Genomic DNA, 23,828 nt, shown 5'->3' with positions numbered 1-23,828 from the left:
ACGTGTCTTGCCCATCTCAGCTCCACTGTGGCATGTTAGATATGTCTTTGAGCAGAGTCCCGGTCCCAGAGCTGCTGCCTTCTCTGCACTCTGGCTTGTAAGACTGCAGGCAAAGGCCCTCCCTGGCCCCTCAGCCAGATAGATACATTTACCTGCAGGGCTCAGCTTTGGTGAAAGATATTGGCGAGAGAGAGGAAAGGGGACGGCCCGTGGTGCACCCCCTATTTTGCATAGAACCACAGCCTCCTGGGAGGGGAGAGACATGAGGGTTCTCAGGGAAAGCCCTCCCAGGAGTGTTGAAGGGCAGGACGTGAAACACAGCAATCCCGGAATGGCCTGGTCTAAGATGCCTGTGCAATAGGCCTGGCCCTAGGCTTCCGGGGCTCTTCCTCGGCAGAGGCCCCAGTGGTATGAGCCCGACCAGGGCTGTAGGGCGCGTTGGGAGCGCGTTAGGGGCGCGAAAGAGGGCGCAGGGCGCAGAACTCTGCCCGTTTCTCCCCAGTATTTTGGGGAGGACAGGGAATCTGGCCAGGTCAGTGACTAGGCTTTCCCAGAAGGAAAGTCCAGTGACAGTGGCATGTTGTGAAACACAAGATTGCTGGTGGTCTGGAGGGTGCTTTCTGTCAGCCACTTCTCCTGGGAGCAGCCAGAGAGCAGGCTGATGTCGTGCTCTGTCAAGCACAACACTGGCCCCAAACCACTGTCCTTAGCAAAAGCAGAAACATTCACAGTTTCAGACTCCTGCATCTGATTCCTGCCATCAGCATGTGAACGTTTGGCAGTCCAAGGCTTGCCATGCAAACTTTGTTCATAGGTGTCCCATGCGAATGCATGGGCCTCATCACTACTGCCTACGGCAGGGCTCTCTGCTCAGCCTATGTAAGTGAAGCATTGGTGGTTCAGTGGTAGAATTCTCGCCTGCCACGCGGGAGGCCCAGGTTCGATTTCCGGCCAATGCAAAGCGCCCTTCTTTTGGCTTTGCTTTAGAAGTCAGAGATATTGACTTGGTGGGGAAAAAAATGTCAAAGAGTGACCCCGACGTGATTTGAACACGCAACCTTCTGATCTGGAGTCAGACGCGCTACCGTTGCGCCACGAGGTCCCTGTGCATGCAGTTCTCAGCCCCGGATCAAGAAATGCTTCTGTGCCTTTTATTGGCCCTCAGTACGCCTGTGGTTAAAGTAGAAGGCTTGGTGGCCCGTTTCCAGTCCTATTGGTGGAAATGACTAGAGGTGAAGAGATGAGAGAAGATAGAAATGTTGAGATAGAGCATGTCACGCAGGCAAAGCGAGAGCTCTAAGAGCAAAGCCAGACAGCTGTGTTTTAATTCAGGACTTGATGTAGGCAAAAGCATACGTCCCTGGGTGGGCTTGAACCACCAACCTTTCGGTTAACAGCCGAACGCGCTAACCGATTGCGCCACAGAGACCAACCACCGCAGTGAGCGTGTTGGGACTCAATATATGTTTTTACCTTTGTGCTCCTGCCTGCAGCTCTTAGGTCCTGGCATAAGACAGGTAGGCTTAGACTCCATTGTGACATGTCTTACTTCTCTTAGAAGAAGGTTCTGAGTTGCCAGGCAGCTTATCTTCTGCCGGGCACACTTTCCTTTGCAGGCTTTCAGGTTGTGAATCCAGCACTGCTTAGGTGTCCATGTCAGACATGAGCAGCTCATTGAGCCCCACTGTGTGTTTTTTGTGGAGATACAACTCTCAGACTAGAGGGAGCAGGCGGGAAGTGGGTGAGACTCACACAGGGTGGGTGGGGCAGTTAAAGGATGTTATCTAATAGTGTAATCGAGGAGTTGGTTTGTTTGTGCACTACACTTTAACCAGCGATTCTTTCTAAAAGGAAATCCCAGGGCAGTACCCGCAATGAGTGGCATCCCCACACCCGAGGTTGCATTGTGGTAGCTGTTCCCTGAGCCCATAGCCCCTGTCCCCATGTCGCCCTTTCTCCTCGTGTAACTCACCCCAGGTTCGGTGGCTCTGATACTTGCTGCTTCTGCTGCGCGATCATCCCCATGATCTGGGCCTTTGTACGAAATGTCATGTAAGATGACTTTATTCAGCACGGCGTTTGTCATTTGCTTGGTTGTCCTGTCACTGTTGGATGTTTTCTTGCGCAGACTACTGTCTAATGGTGGGAAGGCCACGAGACACGTGACTTTTCTCTTTCCTTGTTAGCATAGTTTCCTGCCACTGTCTTGGTGTGCTGCCAGCCTGTGAGACACGTGTCTTGCCCATCTCAGCTCCACTGTGGCATGTTAGATATGTCTTTGAGCAGAGTCCCGGTCCCAGAGCTGCTGCCTTCTCTGCACTCTGGCTTGTAAGACTGCAGGCAAAGGCCCTCCCTGGCCCCTCAGCCAGATAGATACATTTACCTGCAGGGCTCAGCTTTGGTGAAAGATATTGGCGAGAGAGAGGAAAGGGGACGGCCCGTGGTGCACCCCCTATTTTGCATAGAACCACAGCCTCCTGGGAGGGCAGAGACATGAGGGTTCTCAGGGAAAGCCCTCCCAGGAGTGTTGAAGGGCAGGACGTGAAACACAGCAATCCCGGAATGGCCTGGTCTAAGATGCCTGTGCAATAGGCCTGGCCCTAGGCTTCCGGGGCTCTTCCTCGGCAGAGGCCCCAGTGGTATGAGCCCGACCAGGGCTGTGCCCGACCAGGGCTGTAGGGCGCGTTGGGAGCGCGTTAGGGACGCGAAAGAGGGCGCAGGGTGCAGAACTCTGCCCGTTTCTCCCCAGGATTTTGGGGAGGACAGGGAATCTGGCCAGGTCAGTGACTAGGCTTTCCCAGAAGGAAAGTCCAGTGACAGTGGCATGTTGTGAAACACAAGATTGCTGGTGGTCTGGAGGGTGCTTTCTGTCAGCCACTTCTCCCGGGAGCAGCCAGAGAGCAGGCTGATGTCGTGCTCTGTCAAGCACAACACTGGCCCCAAACCACTGTCCTTAGCAAAAGCAGAAACATTCATAGTTTCAGTCTCCTGCATCTGATTCCTGCCATCAGCATGTGAACGTTTGGCAGTCCAAGGCTTGCCATGCAAACTTTGTTCATAGGTGTCCCATGCGAATGCATGGGCCTCATCACTACTGTCTACGGCAGGGCTCTCTGCTCAGCCTATGTAAGTGAAGCATTGGTGGTTCAGTGGTAGAATTCTCGCCTGCCACGCGGGAGGCCTGGGTTCGATTCCCGGCCAATGCAAAGCGTCCTTCTTTTGGCTTTGCTTTAGAAGTCAGAGATATAGACTTGGTGGGGAAAAAAATGTCAAAGAGTGACCCCGACGTGATTTGAACACGCAACCTTCTGATCTGGAGTCAGACGCGCTACCGTTGCGCCACGAGGTCCCTGTGCATGCAGTTCTCAGCCCCGGATCAAGAAATGCTTCTGTGCCTTTTATTGGCCCTCAGTACACCTGTGGTTAAAGTAGAAGGCTTGGTGGCCCGTTTCCAGTCCTATTGGTGGAAATGACTAGAGGTGAAGAGATGAGAGAAGATAGAAATGTTGAGATAGAGCATGTCACGCAGGCAAAGCGAGAGCTCTAAGAGCAAAGCCAGACAGCTGTGTTTTAATTCAGGACTTGATGTAGGCAAAAGCATACGTCCCTGGGTGGGCTTGAACCACCAACCTTTCGGTTAACAGCCGAACGCGCTAACCGATTGCGCCACAGAGACCAACCACTGCAGTGAGCGTGTTGGGACTCAATATATGTTTTTAGCTTTGTGCTCCACCCTGCAGCTCTAAGGTCCTGGCATAAGACAGGTAGGCTTAGACTCCATTGTGACATGTCTTACTTCTCTTAGAAGAAGGTTCTGAGTTGCCAGGCAGCTTATCTTCTGCCGGGCACACTTTCCTTTGCAGGCTTTCAGGTTGTGAATCCAGCACTGCTTAGGTGTCCATGTCAGACATGAGCAGCTCATTGAGCCCCACTGTGTGTTTTTTGTGGAGATACAACTCTCAGACTAGAGGGAGCAGGCGGGAAGTGGGTGAGACTCACACAGGGTGGGTGGGGCAGTTAAAGGATGTTATCTAATAGTGTAATCGAGGAGTTGGGTTTTTTGTGCACTACACTTTAACCAGCGATTCTTTCTAAAAGGAAATCCCAGGGCAGTACCCGCAATGAGTGGCATCCCCACACCCGAGGTTGCATTGTGTTAGCTGTTCCCTGAGCCCCTAGCCCCTGTCCCCATGTCGCCCTTTCTCCTCGTGTAACTCACCTCAGGTTCGGTGGCTCTGATACTTGCTGCTTCTGCGCGATCATCCCCATGATCTGGGCCTTTGTACGAAATGTCATGTAAGATGACTTTATTCAGCACAGCGTTTGTCATTTGCTTGGTTGTCCTGTCACTGTTGGATGTTTTCTTGCGCAGACTACTGTCTAATGGTGGGAAGGCCACGAGACACGTGACTTTTCTCTTTCCTTGTTAGCATAGTTTCCTGCCACTGTCTTGTTTTGCTGCCTGCCTGTGAGACACGTGTCTTGCCCATCTCAGCTCCACTGTGGCATGTTAGATATGTCTTTGAGCAGAGTCCCGGTCCCAGAGCTGCTGCCTTTTCTGCACTCTGGCTTGTAAGACTGCAGGCAAAGGCCCTCCCTGGCCCCTCAGCCAGATAGATACATTTACCTGCAGGGCTCAGCTTTGGTGAAAGATATTGGCGAGAGAGAGGAAAGGGGACGGCTCGTGGTGCACCCCCTATTTTGCATAGAACCACAGCCTCCTGGGAGGGCAGAGACATGAGGGTTCTCAGGGAAAGCCCTCCCAGGAGTGTTGAAGGGCAGGACGTGAAACACAGCAATCCCGGAATGGCCTGGTCTAAGATGCCTGTGCAATAGGCCTGGCCCTAGGCTTCCGGGGCTCTTCCTCGGCAGAGGCCCCAGTGGTATGAGCCCGACCAGGGCTGTGCCCGACCAGGGCTGTAGGGCGCGTTGGGAGCGCGTTAGGGACGCGAAAGAGGGCGCAGGGCGCAGAACTCTGCCCGTTTCTCCCCAGGATTTTGGGGAGGACAGGGAATCTGGCCAGGTCAGTGACTAGGCTTTCCCAGAAGGAAAGTCCAGTGACAGTGGCATGTTGTGAAACACAAGATTGCTGGTGGTCTGGAGGGTGCTTTCTGTCAGCCACTTCTCCCGGGAGCAGCCAGAGAGCAGGCTGATGTCGTGCTCTGTCAAGCACAACACTGGCCCCAAACCACTGTCCTTAGCAAAAGCAGAAACATTCATAGTTTCAGTCTCCTGCATCTGATTCCTGCCATCAGCATGTGAACGTTTGGCAGTCCAAGGCTTGCCATGCAAACTTTGTTCATAGGTGTCCCATGCAAATGCATGGGCCTCATCACTACTGTCTACGGCAGGGCTCTCTGCTCAGGATATGTAAGTGAAGCATTGGTGGTTCAGTGGTAGAATTCTCACCTGCCACGCGGGAGGCCCGGGTTCGATTCCCGGCCAATGCAAAGCGCCCTTCTTTTGGCTTTGCTTTAGAAGTCAGAGATATAGACTTGGTGGGGAAAAAAATGTCAAAGAGTGACCCCGACGTGATTTGAACACGCAACCTTCTGATCTGGAGTCAGACGCGCTACCGTTGCGCCACGAGGTCCCTGTGCATGCAGTTCTCAGCCCCGGATCAAGAAATGCTTCTGTGCCTTTTATTGGCCCTCAGTACGCCTGTGGTTAAAGTAGAAGGCTTTGTGGCCCGTTTCCAGTCCTATTGGTGGAAATGACTAGAGGTGAAGAGATGAGAGAAGATAGAAATGTTGAGATAGAGCATGTCACGCAGGCAAAGCGAGAGCTCTAAGAGCAAAGCCAGACAGCTGTGTTTTAATTCAGGACTTGATGTAGGCAAAAGCATACGTCCCTGGGTGGGCTTGAACCACCAACCTTTCGGTTAACAGCCGAACGCGCTAACCGATTGCGCCACAGAGACCAACCACTGCAGTGAGCGTGTTGGGACTCAATATATGTTTTTACCTTTGTGCTCCTGCCTGCAGCTCTAAGGTCCTGGCATAAGACAGGTAGGCTTAGACTCCATTGTGACATGTCTTACTTCTCTTAGAAGAAGGTTCTGAGTTGCCAGGCAGCTTATCTTCTGCCGGGCACACTTTCCTTTGCAGGCTTTCAGGTTGTGAATCCAGCACTGCTTAGGTGTCCATGTCAGACATGAGCAGCTCATTGAGCCCCACTGTGTGTTTTTTGTGGAGATACAACTCTCAGACTAGAGGGAGCAGGCGGGAAGTGGGTGAGACTCACACAGGGTGGGTGGGGCAGTTAAAGGATGTTATCTAATAGTGTAATCGAGGAGTTGGGTTTTTTGTGCACTACACTTTAACCAGCGATTCTTTCTAAAAGGAAATCCCAGGGCAGTACCCGCAATGAGTGGCATCCCCACACCCGAGGTTGCATTGTGGTAGCTGTTCCCTGAGCCCCTAGCCCCTGTCCCCATGTCGCCCTTTCTCCTCGTGTAACTCACCTCAGGTTCGGTGGCTCTGATACTTGCTGCTTCTGCGCGATCATCCCCATGATCTGGGCCTTTGTACGAAATGTCATGTTAGATGACTTTATTCAGCACAGCGTTTGTCATTTGCTTGGTTGTCCTGTCACTGTTGGATGTTTTCTTGCGCAGACTACTGTCTAATGGTGGGAAGGCCACGAGACACGTGACTTTTCTCTTTCCTTGTTAGCATAGTTTCCTGCCACTGTCTTGTTGTGCTGCCTGCCTGTGAGACACGTGTCTTGCCCATCTCAGCTCCACTGTGGCATGTTAGATATGTCTTTGAGCAGAGTCCCGGTCCCAGAGCTGCTGCCTTCTCTGCACTCTGGCTTGTAAGACTGCAGGCAAAGGCCCTCCCTAGCCCCTCAGCCAGATAGATACATTTACCTGCAGGGCTCAGCTTTGGTGAAAGATATTGGCGAGAGAGAGGAAAGGGGACGGCCCGTGGTGCACCCCCTATTTTGCATAGAACCACAGCCTCCTGGGAGGGGAGAGACATGAGGGTTCTCAGGGAAAGCCCTCCCAGGAGTGTTGAAGGGCAGGACGTGAAACACAGCAATCCCGGAATGGCCTGGTCTAAGATGCCTGTGCAATAGGCCTGGCCCTAGGCTTCCGGGGCTCTTCCTCGGCAGAGGCCCCAGTGGTATGAGCCCGACCAGGGCTGTGCCCGACCAGGGCTGTAGGGCGCATTGGGAGCGCGTTAGGGACGCGAAAGAGGGCGCAGGGCGCAGAACTCTGCCCGTTTCTCCCCAGGATTTTGGGGAGGACAGGGAATCTGGCCAGGTCAGTGACTAGGCTTTCCCAGAAGGAAAGTCCAGTGACAGTGGCATGTTGTGAAACACAAGATTGCTGGTGGTCTGGAGGGTGCTTTCTGTCAGCCACTTCTCCCGGGAGCAGCCAGAGAGCAGGCTGATGTCGTGCTCTGTCAAGCACAACACTGGCCCCAAACCACTGTCCTTAGCAAAAGCAGAAACATTCATAGTTTCAGTCTCCTGCATCTGATTCCTGCCATCAGCATGTGAACGTTTGGCAGTCCAAGGCTTGCCATGCAAACTTTGTTCATAGGTGTCCCATGCGAATGCATGGGCCTCATCACTACTGTCTACGGCAGGGCTCTCTGCTCAGCCTATGTAAGTGAAGCATTGGTGGTTCAGTGGTAGAATTCTCGCCTGCCACGCGGGAGGCCCGGGTTCGATTCCCGGCCAATGCAAAGCGCCCTTCTTTTGGCTTTGCTTTAGAAGTCAGAGATATAGACTTGGTGGGGAAAAAAATGTCAAAGAGTGACCCCGACGTGATTTGAACACGCAACCTTCTGATCTGGAGTCAGACGCGCTACCGTTGCGCCACGAGGTCCCTGTGCATGCAGTTCTCAGCCCCGGATCAAGAAATGCTTCTGTGCCTTTTATTGGCCCTCAGTACACCTGTGGTTAAAGTAGAAGGCTTGGTGGCCCGTTTCCAGTCCTATTGGTGGAAATGACTAGAGGTGAAGAGATGAGAGAAGATAGAAATGTTGAGATAGAGCATGTCACGCAGGCAAAGCGAGAGCTCTAAGAGCAAAGCCAGACAGCTGTGTTTTAATTCAGGACTTGATGTAGGCAAAAGCATACGTCCCTGGGTGGGCTTGAACCACCAACCTTTCGGTTAACAGCCGAACGCGCTAACCGATTGCGCCACAGAGACCAACCACTGCAGTGAGCGTGTTGGGACTCAATATATGTTTTTAGCTTTGTGCTCCACCCTGCAGCTCTAAGGTCCTGGCATAAGACAGGTAGGCTTAGACTCCATTGTGACATGTCTTACTTCTCTTAGAAGAAGGTTCTGAGTTGCCAGGCAGCTTATCTTCTGCCGGGCACACTTTCCTTTGCAGGCTTTCAGGTTGTGAATCCAGCACTGCTTAGGTGTCCATGTCAGACATGAGCAGCTCATTGAGCCCCACTGTGTGTTTTTTGTGGAGATACAACTCTCAGACTAGAGGGAGCAGGCGGGAAGTGGGTGAGACTCACACAGGGTGGGTGGGGCAGTTAAAGGATGTTATCTAATAGTGTAATCGAGGAGTTGGGTTTTTTGTGCACTACACTTTAACCAGCGATTCTTTCTAAAAGGAAATCCCAGGGCAGTACCCGCAATGAGTGGCATCCCCACACCCGAGGTTGCATTGTGGTAGCTGTTCCCTGAGCCCCTAGCCCCTGTCCCCATGTCGCCCTTTCTCCTCGTGTAACTCACCTCAGGTTCGGTGGCTCTGATACTTGCTGCTTCTGCGCGATCATCCCCATGATCTGGGCCTTTGTACGAAATGTCATGTAAGATGACTTTATTCAGCACAGCGTTTGTCATTTGCTTGGTTGTCCTGTCACTGTTGGATGTTTTCTTGCGCAGACTACTGTCTAATGGTGGGAAGGCCACGAGACACGTGACTTTTCTCTTTCCTTGTTAGCATAGTTTCCTGCCACTGTCTTGTTTTGCTGCCTGCCTGTGAGACACGTGTCTTGCCCATCTCAGCTCCACTGTGGCATGTTAGATATGTCTTTGAGCAGAGTCCCGGTCCCAGAGCTGCTGCCTTCTCTGCACTCTGGCTTGTAAGACTGCAGGCAAAGGCCCTCCCTGGCCCCTCAGCCAGATAGATACATTTACCTGCAGGGCTCAGCTTTGGTGAAAGATATTGGCGAGAGAGAGGAAAGGGGACGGCTCGTGGTGCACCCCCTATTTTGCATAGAACCACAGCCTCCTGGGAGGGCAGAGACATGAGGGTTCTCAGGGAAAGCCCTCCCAGGAGTGTTGAAGGGCAGGACGTGAAACACAGCAATCCCGGAATGGCCTGGTCTAAGATGCCTGTGCAATAGGCCTGGCCCTAGGCTTCCGGGGCTCTTCCTCGGCAGAGGCCCCAGTGGTATGAGCCCGACCAGGGCTGTGCCCGACCAGGGCTGTAGGGCGCGTTGGGAGCGCGTTAGGGACGCGAAAGAGGGCGCAGGGCGCAGAACTCTGCCCGTTTCTCCCCAGGATTTTGGGGAGGACAGGGAATCTGGCCAGGTCAGTGACTAGGCTTTCCCAGAAGGAAAGTCCAGTGACAGTGGCATGTTGTGAAACACAAGATTGCTGGTGGTCTGGAGGGTGCTTTCTGTCAGCCACTTCTCCCGGGAGCAGCCAGAGAGCAGGCTGATGTCGTGCTCTGTCAAGCACAACACTGGCCCCAAACCACTGTCCTTAGCAAAAGCAGAAACATTCATAGTTTCAGTCTCCTGCATCTGATTCCTGCCATCAGCATGTGAACGTTTGGCAGTCCAAGGCTTGCCATGCAAACTTTGTTCATAGGTGTCCCATGCAAATGCATGGGCCTCATCACTACTGTCTACGGCAGGGCTCTCTGCTCAGGATATGTAAGTGAAGCATTGGTGGTTCAGTGGTAGAATTCTCACCTGCCACGCGGGAGGCCCGGGTTCGATTCCCGGCCAATGCAAAGCGCCCTTCTTTTGGCTTTGCTTTAGAAGTCAGAGATATAGACTTGGTGGGGAAAAAAATGTCAAAGAGTGACCCCGACGTGATTTGAACACGCAACCTTCTGATCTGGAGTCAGACGCGCTACCGTTGCGCCACGAGGTCCCTGTGCATGCAGTTCTCAGCCCCGGATCAAGAAATGCTTCTGTGCCTTTTATTGGCCCTCAGTACGCCTGTGGTTAAAGTAGAAGGCTTTGTGGCCCGTTTCCAGTCCTATTGGTGGAAATGACTAGAGGTGAAGAGATGAGAGAAGATAGAAATGTTGAGATAGAGCATGTCACGCAGGCAAAGCGAGAGCTCTAAGAGCAAAGCCAGACAGCTGTGTTTTAATTCAGGACTTGATGTAGGCAAAAGCATACGTCCCTGGGTGGGCTTGAACCACCAACCTTTCGGTTAACAGCCGAACGCGCTAACCGATTGCGCCACAGAGACCAACCACTGCAGTGAGCGTGTTGGGACTCAATATATGTTTTTACCTTTGTGCTCCTGCCTGCAGCTCTAAGGTCCTGGCATAAGACAGGTAGGCTTAGACTCCATTGTGACATGTCTTACTTCTCTTAGAAGAAGGTTCTGAGTTGCCAGGCAGCTTATCTTCTGCCGGGCACACTTTCCTTTGCAGGCTTTCAGGTTGTGAATCCAGCACTGCTTAGGTGTCCATGTCAGACATGAGCAGCTCATTGAGCCCCACTGTGTGTTTTTTGTGGAGATACAACTCTCAGACTAGAGGGAGCAGGCGGGAAGTGGGTGAGACTCACACAGGGTGGGTGGGGCAGTTAAAGGATGTTATCTAATAGTGTAATCGAGGAGTTGGGTTTTTTGTGCACTACACTTTAACCAGCGATTCTTTCTAAAAGGAAATCCCAGGGCAGTACCCGCAATGAGTGGCATCCCCACACCCGAGGTTGCATTGTGGTAGCTGTTCCCTGAGCCCCTAGCCCCTGTCCCCATGTCGCCCTTTCTCCTCGTGTAACTCACCTCAGGTTCGGTGGCTCTGATACTTGCTGCTTCTGCGCGATCATCCCCATGATCTGGGCCTTTGTACGAAATGTCATGTAAGATGACTTTATTCAGCACAGCGTTTGTCATTTGCTTGGTTGTCCTGTCACTGTTGGATGTTTTCTTGCGCAGACTACTGTCTAATGGTGGGAAGGCCACGAGACACGTGACTTTTCTCTTTCCTTGTTAGCATAGTTTCCTGCCACTGTCTTGTTGTGCTGCCTGCCTGTGAGACACGTGTCTTGCCCATCTCAGCTCCACTGTGGCATGTTAGATATGTCTTTGAGCAGAGTCCCGGTCCCAGAGCTGCTGCCTTCTCTGCACTCTGGCTTGTAAGACTGCAGGCAAAGGCCCTCCCTAGCCCCTCAGCCAGATAGATACATTTACCTGCAGGGCTCAGCTTTGGTGAAAGATATTGGCGAGAGAGAGGAAAGGGGACGGCCCGTGGTGCACCCCCTATTTTGCATAGAACCACAGCCTCCTGGGAGGGGAGAGACATGAGGGTTCTCAGGGAAAGCCCTCCCAGGAGTGTAGAAGGGCAGGACGTGAAACACAGCAATCCCGGAATGGCCTGGTCTAAGATGCCTGTGCAATAGGCCTGGCCCTAGGCTTCCGGGGCTCTTCCTCGGCAGAGGCCCCAGTGGTATGAGCCCGACCAGGGCTGTGCCCGACCAGGGCTGTAGGGCGCATTGGGAGCGCGTTAGGGACGCGAAAGAGGGCGCAGGGCGCAGAACTCTGCCCGTTTCTCCCCAGGATTTTGGGGAGGACAGGGAATCTGGCCAGGTCAGTGACTAGGCTTTCCCAGAAGGAAAGTCCAGTGACAGTGGCATGTTGTGAAACACAAGATTGCTGGTGGTCTGGAGGGTGCTTTCTGTCAGCCACTTCTCCCGGGAGCAGCCAGAGAGCAGGCTGATGTCGTGCTCTGTCAAGCACAACACTGGCCCCAAACCACTGTCCTTAGCAAAAGCAGAAACATTCATAGTTTCAGTCTCCTGCATCTGATTCCTGCCATCAGCATGTGAACGTTTGGCAGTCCAAGGCTTGCCATGCAAACTTTGTTCATAGGTGTCCCATGCGAATGCATGGGCCTCATCACTACTGTCTACGGCAGGGCTCTCTGCTCAGCCTATGTAAGTGAAGCATTGGTGGTTCAGTGGTAGAATTCTCGCCTGCCACGCGGGAGGCCCGGGTTCGATTCCCGGCCAATGCAAAGCGCCCTTCTTTTGGCTTTGCTTTAGAAGTCAGAGATATAGACTTGGTGGGGAAAAAAATGTCAAAGAGTGACCCTGACGTGATTTGAACACGCAACCTTCTGATCTGGAGTCAGACGCGCTACCGTTGCACCACGAGGTCCCTGTGCATGCAGTTCTCAGCCCCGGATCAAGAAATGCTTCTGTGCCTTTTATTGGCCCTCAGTACGCCTGTGGTTAAAGTAGAAGGCTTGGTGGCCCGTTTCCAGTCCTATTGGTGGAAATGACTAGAGGTGAAGAGATGAGAGAAGATAGAAATGTTGAGATAGAGCATGTCACGCAGGCAAAGCGAGAGCTCTAAGAGCAAAGCCAGACAGCTGTGTTATAATTCAGGACTTGATGTAGGCAAAAGCATACGTCCCTGGGTGGGCTTAAACCACCAACCTTTCGGATAACAGCCGAACGCACTAACCGATTGCGCCGCAGAGACCAACCACCGCAGTGAGCGTGTTGGGACTCAATATATGTTTTTACCTTTGTGCTCCTGCCTGCAGCTCTAAGGTCCTGGCATAAGACAGGTAGGCTTAGACTCCATTGTGACATGTCTTACTTCTCTTAGAGGAAGGTTCTGAGTTGCCAGGCAGCTTATCTTCTGCCGGGCACACTTTCCTTTGCAGGCTTTCAGGTTGTGAATCCAGCACTGCTTAGGTGTCCATGTCAGACATGAGCAGCTCATTGAGCGCCACTGTGTGTTTTTTGTGGAGATACAACTCTCAGACTAGAGGGAGCAGGCGGGAAGTGGGTGAGACTCACACAGGGTGGGTGGGGCAGTTAAAGGATGTTATCTAATAGTGTAATCGAGGAGTTGGGTTTTTTGTGCACTACACTTTAACCAGCGATTCTTTCTAAAAGGAAATCCCAGGGCAGTACCCGCAATGAGTGGCATCCCCACACCCGAGGTTGCATTGTGGTAGCTGTTCCCTGAGCCCCTAGCCCCTGTCCCCATGTCGCCCTTTCTCCTCGTGTAACTCACCTCAGGTTCGGTGGCTCTGATACTTGCTGCTTCTGCGCGATCATCCCCATGATCTGGGCCTTTGTACGAAATGTCATGTAAGATGACTTTATTCAGCACAGTGTTTGTCATTTGCTTGGTTGTCCTGTCACTGTTGGATGTTTTCTTGCGCAGACTACTGTCTAATGGTGGGAAGGCCACGAGACACGTGACTTTTCTCTTTCCTTGTTAGCATAGTTTCCTGCCACTGTCTTGTTGTGCTGCCTGCCTGTGAGACACGTGTCTTGCCCATCTCAGCTCCACTGTGGCATGTTAGATATGTCTTTGAGCAGAGTCCCGGTCCCAGAGCTGCTGCCTTCTCTGCACTCTGGCTTGTAAGACTGCAGGCAAAGGCCCTCCCTGGCCCCTCAGCCAGATAGATACATTTACCTGCAGGGCTCAGCTTTGGTGAAAGATATTGGCGAGAGAGAGGAAAGGGGACGGCCCGTGGTGCACCCCCTATTTTGCATAGAACCACAGCCTCCTGGGAGGGCAGAGACATGAGGATTCTCAGGGAAAGCCCTCCCAGGAGTGTTGAAGGGCAGGACGTGAAACACAGCAATCCCGGAATGGCCTGGTCTAAGATGCCTGTGCAATAGGCCTGGCCCTAGGCTTCCGGGGCTCTCCCTCGGCAGAGGCCCCAGTGGTATGAGCCCGACCAGGGCTGTGCCCGACCAGGGCTGTAGGGCGCGTTGGGAGCGCGTTAGGGATGCGAAAGAGGGAGCAGGGCGCAGAACTCTGCCCGTTTCTCCCCAGGATTTTCGGAAGGACAGGGAATCTGGCCAGGTCAGTGACTAGGCTTTCCCAGAAGGAAAGTCCAGTGACAGTGGCATGTTGTGAAACACAAGATTGCTGGTGGTCTGGAGGGTGCTTTCTGTCAGCCACTTCTCCCGGGAGCAGCCAGAGAGCAGGCTGATGTCGTGCTCTGTCAAGCACAACACTGGCCCCAAACCACTGTCCTTAGCAAAAGCAGAAACATTAATAGTTTCAGTCTCCTGCATCTGATTCCTGCCATCAGCATGTGAACGTTTGGCAGTCCAAGGCTTGCCATGCAAACTTTGTTCATAGGTGTCCCATGCGAATGCATGGGCCTCATCACTACTGTCTACGGCAGGGCTCTCTGCTCAGCCTATGTAAGTGAAGCATTGGTGGTTTAGTGGGAGAATTCTCGTCTGCCACGCGGGAGGCCTGGGTTCGATTCCCGGCCAATGCAAAGCGCCCTTCTTTTGGCTTTGCTTTAGAAGTCAGAGATATAGACTTGGTGGGGAAAAAAATGTCAAAGAGTGACCCTGACGTGATTTGAACACGCAACCTTCTGATCTGGAGTCAGACGCGCTACCGTTGCGCCACGAGGTCCCTGTGCATGCAGTTCTCAGCCCCGGATCAAGAAATGCTTCTGTGCCTTTTATTGGCCCTCAGTACGCCTGTGGTTAAAGTAGAAGGCTTGGTGGCCCGTTTCCAGTCCTATTGGTGGAAATGACTAGAGGTGAAGAGATGAGAGAAGATAGAAATGTTGAGATAGAGCATGTCACGCAGGCAAAGCGAGAGCTCTAAGAGCAAAGCCAGACATCTGTGTTTTAATTCAGGACTTGATGTAGGCAAAAGCATACGTCCCTGGGTGGGCTTGAACCACCAACCTTTCGGTTAACAGCCGAACGCGCTAACCGATTGCGCCACAGAGACCAACCACCGCAGTGAGCGTGTTGGGACTCAATATATGTTTTTACCTTTGTGCTCCTGCCTGCAGCTCTAAGGTCCTGGCATAAGACAGGTAGGCTTAGACTCCATTGTGACATGTCTTACTTCTCTTAGAAGAAGGTTCTGAGTTGCCAGGCAGCTTATCTTCTGCCGGGCACACTTTCCTTTGCAGGCTTTCAGGTTGTGAATCCAGCACTGCTTAGGTGTCCATGTCAGACATGAGCAGCTCATTGAGCCCCACTGTGTGTTTTTTGTGGAGATACAACTCTCAGACTAGAGGGAGCAGGCGGGAAGTGGGTGAGACTCACACAGGGTGGGTGGGGCAGTTAAAGGATGTTATCTAATAGTGTAATCGAGGAGTTGGGTTTTTTGTGCACTACACTTTAACCAGCGATTCTTTCTAAAAGGAAATCCCAGGGCAGTACCCGCAATGAGTGGCATCCCCACACCCGAGGTTGCATTGTGGTAGCTGTTCCCTGAGCCCCTAGCCCCTGTCCCCATGTCGCCCTTTCTCCTCGTGTAACTCACCTCAGGTTCGGTGGCTCTGATACTTGCTGCTTCTGCGCGATCATCCCCATGATCTGGGCCTTTGTACGAAATGTCATGTGAGATGACTTTATTCAGCACGGCGTTTGTCATTTGCTTGGTTGTCCTGTCACTGTTGGATGTTTTCTTGCGCAGACTACTGTCTAATGGTGGGAAGGCCACGAGACACATGACTTTTCTCTTTCCTTGTTAGCATAGTTTCCTGCCACTGTCTTGTTGTGCTGCCTGCCTGTGAGACACGTGTCTTGCCCATCTCAGCTCCACTGTGGCATGTTAGATATGTCTTTGAGCAGAGTCCCGGTCCCAGAGCTGATGCCTTCTCTGCACTCTGGCTTGTAAGACTGCAGGCAAAGGCCCTCCCTGGCCCCTCAGCCAGATAGATACATTTACCTGCAGGGCTCAGCTTTGGTGAAAGATATTGTCGAGAGAGAGGAAAGGGGACGGCCCGTGGTGCACCCCCTATTTTGCATAGAACCACAGCCTCCTGGGAGGGCAGAGACATGAGGGTTCTCAGGGAAAGCCCTCCCAGGAGTGTTGAAGGGCAGGACGTGAAACACAGCAATCCCGGAATGGCCTGGTCTAAGATGCCTGTGCAATAGGCCTGGCCCTAGGCTTCCGGGGCTCTTCCTCGGCAGATGCCCCAGTGGTATGAGCCCGACCAGGGCTGTGCCCGACCAGGGCTGTAGGGCGCGTTGGGAGCGCGTTAGGGACGCGAAAGAGGGCGCAGGGCGCAGAACTCTGCCCGTTTCTCCCCAGGATTTTGGGGAGGACAGGGAATCTGGCCAGGTCAGTGACTAGGCTTTCCCAGAAGGAAAGTCCAGTGACAGTGGCATGTTGTGAAACACAAGATTGCTGGTGGTCTGGAGGGTGCTTTCTGTCAGCCACTTCTCCCGGGAGCAGCCAGAGAGCAGGCTGATGTCGTGCTCTGTCAAGCACAACACTGGCCCCAAACCACTGTCCTTAGCAAAAGCAGAAACATTCATAGTTTCAGTCTCCTGCATCTGATTCCTGCCATCAGCATGTGAACGTTTGGCAGTCCAAGGCTTGCCATGCAAACTTTCTTCATAGGTGTCCCATGCGAATGCATGGGCCTCATCACTACTGTCTACGGCAGGGCTCTCTGCTCAGCCTATGTAAGTGAAGCATTGGTGGTTCAGTGGTAGAATTCTGGCCTGCCACGCGGGAGGCCCGGGTTCGATTCCTGGCCAATGCAAAGCGCCCTTCTTTTGGCTTTGCTTTAGAAGTCAGAGATATAGACTTGGTGGGGAAAAAAATGTCAAAGAGTGACCCCGACGTGATTTGAACACGCATCCTTCTGATCTGGAGTCAGACGCGCTACCGTTGCGCCACGAGGTCCCTGTGCATGCAGTTCTCAGCCCCGGATCAAGAAATGCTTCTGTGCCTTTTATTGGCCCTCAGTACGCCTGTGGTTAAAGTAGAAGGCTTGGTGGCCCGTTTCCAGTCCTATTGGTGGAAATGACTAGAGGTGAAGAGATGAGAGAAGATAGAAATGTTGAGATAGAGCATGTCACGCAGGCAAAGCGAGAGCTCTAAGAGCAAAGCCAGACAGCTGTGTTTTAATTCAGGACTTGATGTAGGCAAAAGCATACGTCCCTGGGTGGGCTTGAACCACCAACCTTTCAGTTAACAGCCGAACGCGCTAACCGATTGCGCAACAGAGACCAACCACCTCAGTGAGCGTGTTGGGACTCAATATATGTTTTTACCTTTGTGCTCCTGCCTGCAGCTCTAAGGTCCTGGCATAAGACAGGTAGGCTTAGACTCCATTGTGACATGTCTTACTTCTCTTAGAAGAAGGTTCTGAGTTGCCAGGCAGCTTATCTTCTGCCGGGCACACTTTCCTTTGCAGGCTTTCAGGTTGTGAATCCAGCACTGCTTAGGTGTCCATGTCAGACATGAGCAGCTCATTGAGCCCCACTGTGTGTTTTTTGTGGAGATACAACTCTCAGACTAGAGGGAGCAGGCGGGAAGTGGGTGAGACTCACACAGGGTGGGTGGGGCAGTTAAAGGATGTTATCTAATAGTGTAATCGAGGAGTTGGGTTTTTTGTGCACTACACTTTAACCAGCGATTCTTTCTAAAAGGAAATCCCAGGGCAGTACCCGCAATGAGTGGCATCCCCACACCCGAGGTTGCATTGTGGTAGCTGTTCCCTGAGCCCCTAGCCCCTGTCCCCATGTCGCCCTTTCTCCTCGTGTAACTCACCTCAGGTTTGGTGGCTCTGATACTTGCTGCTTCTGCGCGATCATCCCCATGATCTGGGCCTTTGTACGAAATGTCATGTAAGATGACTTTATTCAGCACAGCGTTTGTCATTTGCTTGGTTGTCCTGTCACTGTTGGATGTTTTCTTGCGCAGACTACTGTCTAATGGTGGGAAGGCCACGAGACACGTGACTTTTCTCTTTCCTTGTTAGCATAGTTTCCTGCCACTGTCTTGTTGTGCTGCCTGCCTGTGAGACACGTGTCTTGCCCATCTCAGCTCCACTGTGGCATGTTAGATATGTCTTTGAGCAGAGTCCCGGTCCCAGAGCTGCTGCCTTCTCTGCACTCTGGCTTGTAAGACTGCAGGCAAAGGCCCTCCCTGGCCCCTCAGCCAGATAGATACATTTACCTGCAGGGCTCAGCTTTGGTGAAAGATATTGGCGAGAGAGAGGAAAGGGGACGGCCCGTGGTGCACCCCCTATTTTGCATAGAACCACAGCCTCCTGGGAGGGGAGAGACATGAGGGTTCTCAGGGAAAGCCCTCCCAGGAGTGTTGAAGGGCAGGACGTGAAACACAGCAATCCCGGAATGGCCTGGTCTAAGATGCCTGTGCAATAGGCCTCGCCCTAGGCTTCCGGGGCTCTTCCTCGGCAGAGGGCCCAGTGGTATGAGCCCGACCAGGGCTGTGCCCGACCAGGGCTGTAGGGCGCGTTGGGAGCACGTTAGGGACGCGAAAGAGGGCGCAGGGCGCAGAACTCTGCCCGTTTCTCCCCAGGATTTTGGGGAGGACAGGGAATCTGGCCAGGTCAGTGACTAGGCTTTCCCAGAAGGAAAGTCCAGTGACAGTAGCATGTTGTGAAACACAAGATTGCTGGTGGTCTGGAGGGTGCTTTCTGTCAGCCACTTCTCCCGGGAGCAGCCAGAGAGCAGGCTGATGTCGTGCTCTGTCAAGCACAACACTGGCCCCAAACCACTGTCCTTATCAAAAGCAGAAACATTCATAGTTTCAGTCTCCTGCATCTGATTCCTGCCATCAGCATGTGAACGTTTGGCAGTCCAAGGCTTGCCATGCAAACTTTGTTCATAGGTGTCCCATGCGAATGCATGGGCCTCATCACTACTGTCTACGGCAGGGCTCTCTGCTCAGCCTATGTAAGTGAAGCATTGGTGGTTCAGTGGTAGACTTCTCGCCTGCCACGCGGGAGGCCCGGGTTCGATTCCCGGCCAATGCAAAGCGCCCTTCTTTTGGCTTTGCTTTAGAAGTCAGAGATATAGACTTGGTGGGGAAAAAAATGTCAAAGAGTGACCCCCGACGTGATTTGAACACGCAACCTTCTGATCTGGAGTCAGACGCGCTACCGTTGCGCCACGAGGTCCCTGTGCATGCAGTTCTCAGCCCCGGATCAAGAAATGCTTCTGTGCCTTTTATTGGCCCTCAGTACGCCTGTGATTAAAGTAGAAGGCTTGGTGGCCCGTTTCCAGTCCTATTGGTGGAAATGACTAGAGGTGAAGAGATGAGAGAAGATAGAAATGTTGAGATAGAGCATGTCACGCAGGCAAAGCGAGAGCTCTAAGAGCAAAGCCAGACAGCTGTGTTTTAATTCAGGACTTGATGTAGGCAAAAGCATACGTCCCTGGGTGGGCTTGAACCACCAACCTTTCGGTTAACAGCCTAACGCGCTAACCGATTGCGCCACAGAGACCAACCACCGCAGTGAGCGTGTTGGGACTCAATATATGTTTTTACCTTTGTGCTCCTGCCTGCAGCTCTAAGGTCCTGGCATAAGACAGGTAGGCTTAGACTCCATTGTGACATGTCTTACTTCTCTTAGAAGAAGGTTCTGAGTTGCCAGGCAGCTTATCTTCTGCTGGGCACACTTTCCTTTGCAGGCTTTCAGGTTGTGAATCCAGCACTGCTTAGGTGTCCATGTCAGACATGAGCAGCTCATTGAGCCCCACTGTGTGTTTTTTGTGGAGATACAACTCTCAGACTAGAGGGAGCAGGCGGGAAGTGGGTGAGACTCACACAGGGTGGGTGGGGCAGTTAAAGGATGTTATCTAATAGTGTAATCGAGGAGTTGGGTTTTTTGTGCACTACACTTTAACCAGCGATTCTTTCTAAAAGGAAATCCCAGGGCAGTACCCGCAATGAGTGGCATCCCCACACCCGAGGTTGCATTGTGGTAGCTGTTCCCTGAGCCCCTAGCCCCTGTCCCCATGTCGCCCTTTCTCCTCGTGTAACTCACCTCAGGTTCGGTGGCTCTGATACTTGCTGCTTCTGCGCGATCATCCCCATGATCTGGGCCTTTGTACGAAATGTCATGTAAGATGACTTTATTCAGCACGGCGTTTGTCATTTGCTTGGTTGTCCTGTCACTGTTGGATGTTTTCTTGCGCAGACTACTGTCTAATGGTGGGAAGGCCACGAGACACGTGACTTTTCTCTTTCCTTGTTAGCATAGTTTCCTGCCACTGTCTTGTTGTGCTGCCTGCCTGTGAGACACGTGTCTTGCCCATCTCAGCTCCACTGTGGCATGTTAGATATGTCTTTGAGCAGAGTCCCGGTCCCAGAGCTGCTGCCTTCTCTGCACTCTGGCTTGTAAGACTGCAGGCAAAGGCCCTCCCTGGCCGCTCATCCAGATAGATACATTTACCTGCAGGGCTCAGCTTTGGTGAAAGATATTGTCGAGAGAGAGGAAAGGGGACGGCCCGTGGTGCACCCCCTATTTTGCATAGAACCACAGCCTCCTGGGAGGGCAGAGACATGAGGGTTCTCAGGGAAAGCCCTCCCAGGAGTGTTGAAGGGCAGGACGTGAAACACAGCAATCCCGGAATGGCCTGGTCTAAGATGCCTGTGCAATAGGCCTGGCCCTAGGCTTCCGGGGCTCTTCCTCGGCAGAGGCCCCAGTGGTATGAGCCCGACCAGGGCTGTGCCCGACCAGGGCTGTACGGCGCGTTGGGAGCGCGTTAGGGACGCGAAAGAGGGCGCAGGGCGCAGAACTCTGCCCGTTTCTCCCCAGGATTTTGGGGAGGACAGGGAATCTGGCCAGGTCAGTGACTAGGCTTTCCCAGAAGGAAAGTCCAGTGACAGTGGCATGTTGTGAAACACAAGATTGCTGGTGGTCTGGAGGGTGCTTTCTGTCAGCCACTTCTCCCGGGAGCAGCCAGAGAGCAGGCTGATGTCGTGCTCTGTCAAGCACAACACTGGCCCCAAACCACTGTCCTTAGCAAAAGCAGAAACATTCATAGTTTCAGTCTCCTGCATCTGATTCCTGCCATCAGCATGTGAACGTTTGGCAGTCCAAGGCTTGCCATGCAAACTTTGTTCATAGGTGTCCCATGCGAATGCATGGGCCTCATCACTACTGTCTACGGCAGGGCTCTCTGCTCAGCCTATGTAAGTGAAGCATTGGTGGTTCAGTGGTAGAATTCTCGCCTGCCACGCGGGAGGCCCGGGTTCGATTCCTGGCCAATGCAAAGCGCCCTTCTTTTGGCTTTGCTTTAGAAGTCAGAGATATAGACTTGGTGGGGAAAAAAATGTCAAAGAGTGACCCCGACGTGATTTGAACACGCAACCTTCTGATCTGGAGTCAGACGCGCTACCGTTGCGCCACGAGGTCCCTGTGCATGCAGTTCTCAGCCCCGGATCAAGAAATGCTTCTGTGCCTTTTATTGGCCCTCAGTACGCCTGTGGTTAAAGTAGAAGGCTTTGTGGCCCGTTTCCAGTCCTATTGGTGGAAATGACTAGAGGTGAAGAGATGAGAGAAGATAGAAATGTTGAGATAGAGCATGTCACGCAGGCAAAGCGAGAGCTCTAAGAGCAAAGCCAGACAGCTGTGTTTTAATTCAGGACTTGATGTAGGCAAAAGCATACGTCCCTGGGTGGGCTTGAACCACCAACCTTTCGGTTAACAGCCAAACGCGCTAACCGATTGCGCCACAGAGACCAACCACTGCAGTGAGCGTGTTGGGACTCAATATATGTTTTTACCTTTGTGCTCCTGCCTGCAGCTCTAAGGTCCTGGCATAAGACAGGTAGGCTTAGACTCCATTGTGACATGTCTTACTTCTCTTAGAAGAAGGTTCTGAGTTGCCAGGCAGCTTATCTTCTGCCGGGCACACTTTCCTTTGCAGGCTTTCAGGTTGTGAATCCAGCACTGCTTAGGTGTCCATGTCAGACATGAGCAGCTCATTGAGCCCCACTGTGTGTTTTTTGTGGAGATACAACTCTCAGACTAGAGGGAGCAGGCGGGAAGTGGGTGAGACTCACACAGGGTGGGTGGGGCAGTTAAAGGATGTTATCTAATAGTGTAATCGAGGAGTTGGGTTTTTTGTGCACTACACTTTAACCAGCGATTCTTTCTAAAAGGAAATCCCAGGGCAGTACCCGCAATGAGTGGCATCCCCACACCCGAGGTTGCATTGTGGTAGCTGTTCCCTGAGCCCCTAGCCCCTGTCCCCATGTCGCCCTTTCTCCTCGTGTAACTCACCTCAGGTTCGGTGGCTCTGATACTTGCTGCTTCTGCGCGATCATCCCCATGATCTGGGCCTTTGTACGAAATGTCATGTAAGATGACTTTATTCAGCACAGCGTTTGTCATTTGCTTGGTTGTCCTGTCACTGTTGGATGTTTTCTTGCGCAGACTACTGTCTAATGGTGGGAAGGCCACGAGACACGTGACTTTTCTCTTTCCTTGTTAGCATAGTTTCCTGCCACTGTCTTGTTGTGCTGCCTGCCTGTGAGACACGTGTCTTGCCCATCTCAGCTCCACTGTGGCATGTTAGATATGTCTTTGAGCAGAGTCCCGGTCCCAGAGCTGCTGCCTTCTCTGCACTCTGGCTTGTAAGACTGCAGGCAAAGGCCCTCCCTAGCCCCTCAGCCAGATAGATACATTTACCTGCAGGGCTCAGCTTTGGTGAAAGATATTGGCGAGAGAGAGGAAAGGGGACGGCCCGTGGTGCACCCCCTATTTTGCATAGAACCACAGCCTCCTGGGAGGGGAGAGACATGAGGGTTCTCAGGGAAAGCCCTCCCAGGAGTGTTGAAGGGCAGGACGTGAAACACAGCAATCCCGGAATGGCCTGGTCTAAGATGCCTGTGCAATAGGCCTGGCCCTAGGCTTCCGGGGCTCTTCCTCGGCAGAGGCCCCAGTGGTATGAGCCCGACCAGGGCTGTGCCCGACCAGGGCTGTAGGGCGCATTGGGAGCGCGTTAGGGACGCGAAAGAGGGCGCAGGGCGCAGAACTCTGCCCGTTTCTCCCCAGGATTTTGGGGAGGACAGGGAATCTGGCCAGGTCAGTGACTAGGCTTTCCCAGAAGGAAAGTCCAGTGACAGTGGCATGTTGTGAAACACAAGATTGCTGGTGGTCTGGAGGGTGCTTTCTGTCAGCCACTTCTCCCGGGAGCAGCCAGAGAGCAGGCTGATGTCGTGCTCTGTCAAGCACAACACTGGCCCCAAACCACTGTCCTTAGCAAAAGCAGAAACATTCATAGTTTCAGTCTCCTGCATCTGATTCCTGCCATCAGCATGTGAACGTTTGGCAGTCCAAGGCTTGCCATGCAAACTTTGTTCATAGGTGTCCCATGCGAATGCATGGGCCTCATCACTACTGTCTACGGCAGGGCTCTCTGCTCAGCCTATGTAAGTGAAGCATTGGTGGTTCAGTGGTAGAATTCTCGCCTGCCACGCGGGAGGCCCGGGTTCGATTCCCGGCCAATGCAAAGCGCCCTTCTTTTGGCTTTGCTTTAGAAGTCAGAGATATAGACTTGGTGGGGAAAAAAATGTCAAAGAGTGACCCTGACGTGATTTGAACACGCAACCTTCTGTACTGGAGTCAGACGCGCTACCGTTGCACCACGAGGTCCCTGTGCATGCAGTTCTCAGCCCCGGATCAAGAAATGCTTCTGTGCCTTTTATTGGCCCTCAGTACGCCTGTGGTTAAAGTAGAAGGCTTGGTGGCCCGTTTCCAGTCCTATTGGTGGAAATGACTAGAGGTGAAGAGATGAGAGAAGATAGAAATGTTGAGATAGAGCATGTCACGCAGGCAAAGCGAGAGCTCTAAGAGCAAAGCCAGACAGCTGTGTTATAATTCAGGACTTGATGTAGGCAAAAGCATACGTCCCTGGGTGGGCTTAAACCACCAACC

General features: G+C 52.7%; 16 non-coding genes across 16 annotated transcripts; 3 read left to right on the top strand and 13 right to left on the bottom strand.

Moving 5' to 3' along the window:
* Positions 1–1,030: 1,030 nt before the first annotated feature.
* TRNAW-CCA (transfer RNA tryptophan (anticodon CCA)) lies at positions 1,031–1,102 on the bottom strand. Its single transcript has one exon. It is a non-coding gene; the product is annotated as a tRNA-Trp (tRNA).
* Positions 1,103–1,355: 253 nt separating this feature from the next.
* Positions 1,356–1,429, bottom strand: TRNAN-GUU (transfer RNA asparagine (anticodon GUU)). Its single transcript has one exon. It is a non-coding gene; the product is annotated as a tRNA-Asn (tRNA).
* Positions 1,430–3,277: 1,848 nt separating this feature from the next.
* TRNAW-CCA (transfer RNA tryptophan (anticodon CCA)) lies at positions 3,278–3,349 on the bottom strand. The gene has a single exon. It is a non-coding gene; the product is annotated as a tRNA-Trp (tRNA).
* Positions 3,350–3,602: 253 nt separating this feature from the next.
* TRNAN-GUU (transfer RNA asparagine (anticodon GUU)) lies at positions 3,603–3,676 on the bottom strand. The gene has a single exon. It is a non-coding gene; the product is annotated as a tRNA-Asn (tRNA).
* Positions 3,677–5,521: 1,845 nt separating this feature from the next.
* Positions 5,522–5,593, bottom strand: TRNAW-CCA (transfer RNA tryptophan (anticodon CCA)). The gene has a single exon. It is a non-coding gene; the product is annotated as a tRNA-Trp (tRNA).
* Positions 5,594–5,846: 253 nt separating this feature from the next.
* Positions 5,847–5,920, bottom strand: TRNAN-GUU (transfer RNA asparagine (anticodon GUU)). The gene has a single exon. It is a non-coding gene; the product is annotated as a tRNA-Asn (tRNA).
* A 1,703-nt stretch (positions 5,921–7,623) lies between these two features.
* Positions 7,624–7,694, top strand: TRNAG-GCC (transfer RNA glycine (anticodon GCC)). The gene has a single exon. It is a non-coding gene; the product is annotated as a tRNA-Gly (tRNA).
* Positions 7,695–7,765: 71 nt separating this feature from the next.
* Positions 7,766–7,837, bottom strand: TRNAW-CCA (transfer RNA tryptophan (anticodon CCA)). Its single transcript has one exon. It is a non-coding gene; the product is annotated as a tRNA-Trp (tRNA).
* A 253-nt stretch (positions 7,838–8,090) lies between these two features.
* Positions 8,091–8,164, bottom strand: TRNAN-GUU (transfer RNA asparagine (anticodon GUU)). The gene has a single exon. It is a non-coding gene; the product is annotated as a tRNA-Asn (tRNA).
* A 1,845-nt stretch (positions 8,165–10,009) lies between these two features.
* On the bottom strand, positions 10,010–10,081 carry TRNAW-CCA (transfer RNA tryptophan (anticodon CCA)). The gene has a single exon. It is a non-coding gene; the product is annotated as a tRNA-Trp (tRNA).
* Positions 10,082–10,334: 253 nt separating this feature from the next.
* On the bottom strand, positions 10,335–10,408 carry TRNAN-GUU (transfer RNA asparagine (anticodon GUU)). Its single transcript has one exon. It is a non-coding gene; the product is annotated as a tRNA-Asn (tRNA).
* Positions 10,409–12,111: 1,703 nt separating this feature from the next.
* On the top strand, positions 12,112–12,182 carry TRNAG-GCC (transfer RNA glycine (anticodon GCC)). Its single transcript has one exon. It is a non-coding gene; the product is annotated as a tRNA-Gly (tRNA).
* Positions 12,183–14,822: 2,640 nt separating this feature from the next.
* Positions 14,823–14,896, bottom strand: TRNAN-GUU (transfer RNA asparagine (anticodon GUU)). The gene has a single exon. It is a non-coding gene; the product is annotated as a tRNA-Asn (tRNA).
* A 1,845-nt stretch (positions 14,897–16,741) lies between these two features.
* TRNAW-CCA (transfer RNA tryptophan (anticodon CCA)) lies at positions 16,742–16,813 on the bottom strand. The gene has a single exon. It is a non-coding gene; the product is annotated as a tRNA-Trp (tRNA).
* A 4,417-nt stretch (positions 16,814–21,230) lies between these two features.
* TRNAW-CCA (transfer RNA tryptophan (anticodon CCA)) lies at positions 21,231–21,302 on the bottom strand. The gene has a single exon. It is a non-coding gene; the product is annotated as a tRNA-Trp (tRNA).
* Positions 21,303–23,332: 2,030 nt separating this feature from the next.
* Positions 23,333–23,403, top strand: TRNAG-GCC (transfer RNA glycine (anticodon GCC)). Its single transcript has one exon. It is a non-coding gene; the product is annotated as a tRNA-Gly (tRNA).
* The last annotated feature ends 425 nt before the right edge of the window (positions 23,404–23,828 follow it).

The sequence above is a fragment of the Pleurodeles waltl genome, chromosome 4_1 (assembly GCF_031143425.1).
Source record: "Pleurodeles waltl isolate 20211129_DDA chromosome 4_1, aPleWal1.hap1.20221129, whole genome shotgun sequence".
In the NCBI taxonomy this organism is placed as follows: domain Eukaryota; kingdom Metazoa; phylum Chordata; class Amphibia; order Caudata; family Salamandridae; genus Pleurodeles; species Pleurodeles waltl.
This window is presented reverse-complemented; position numbering and strand designations above follow the sequence as displayed.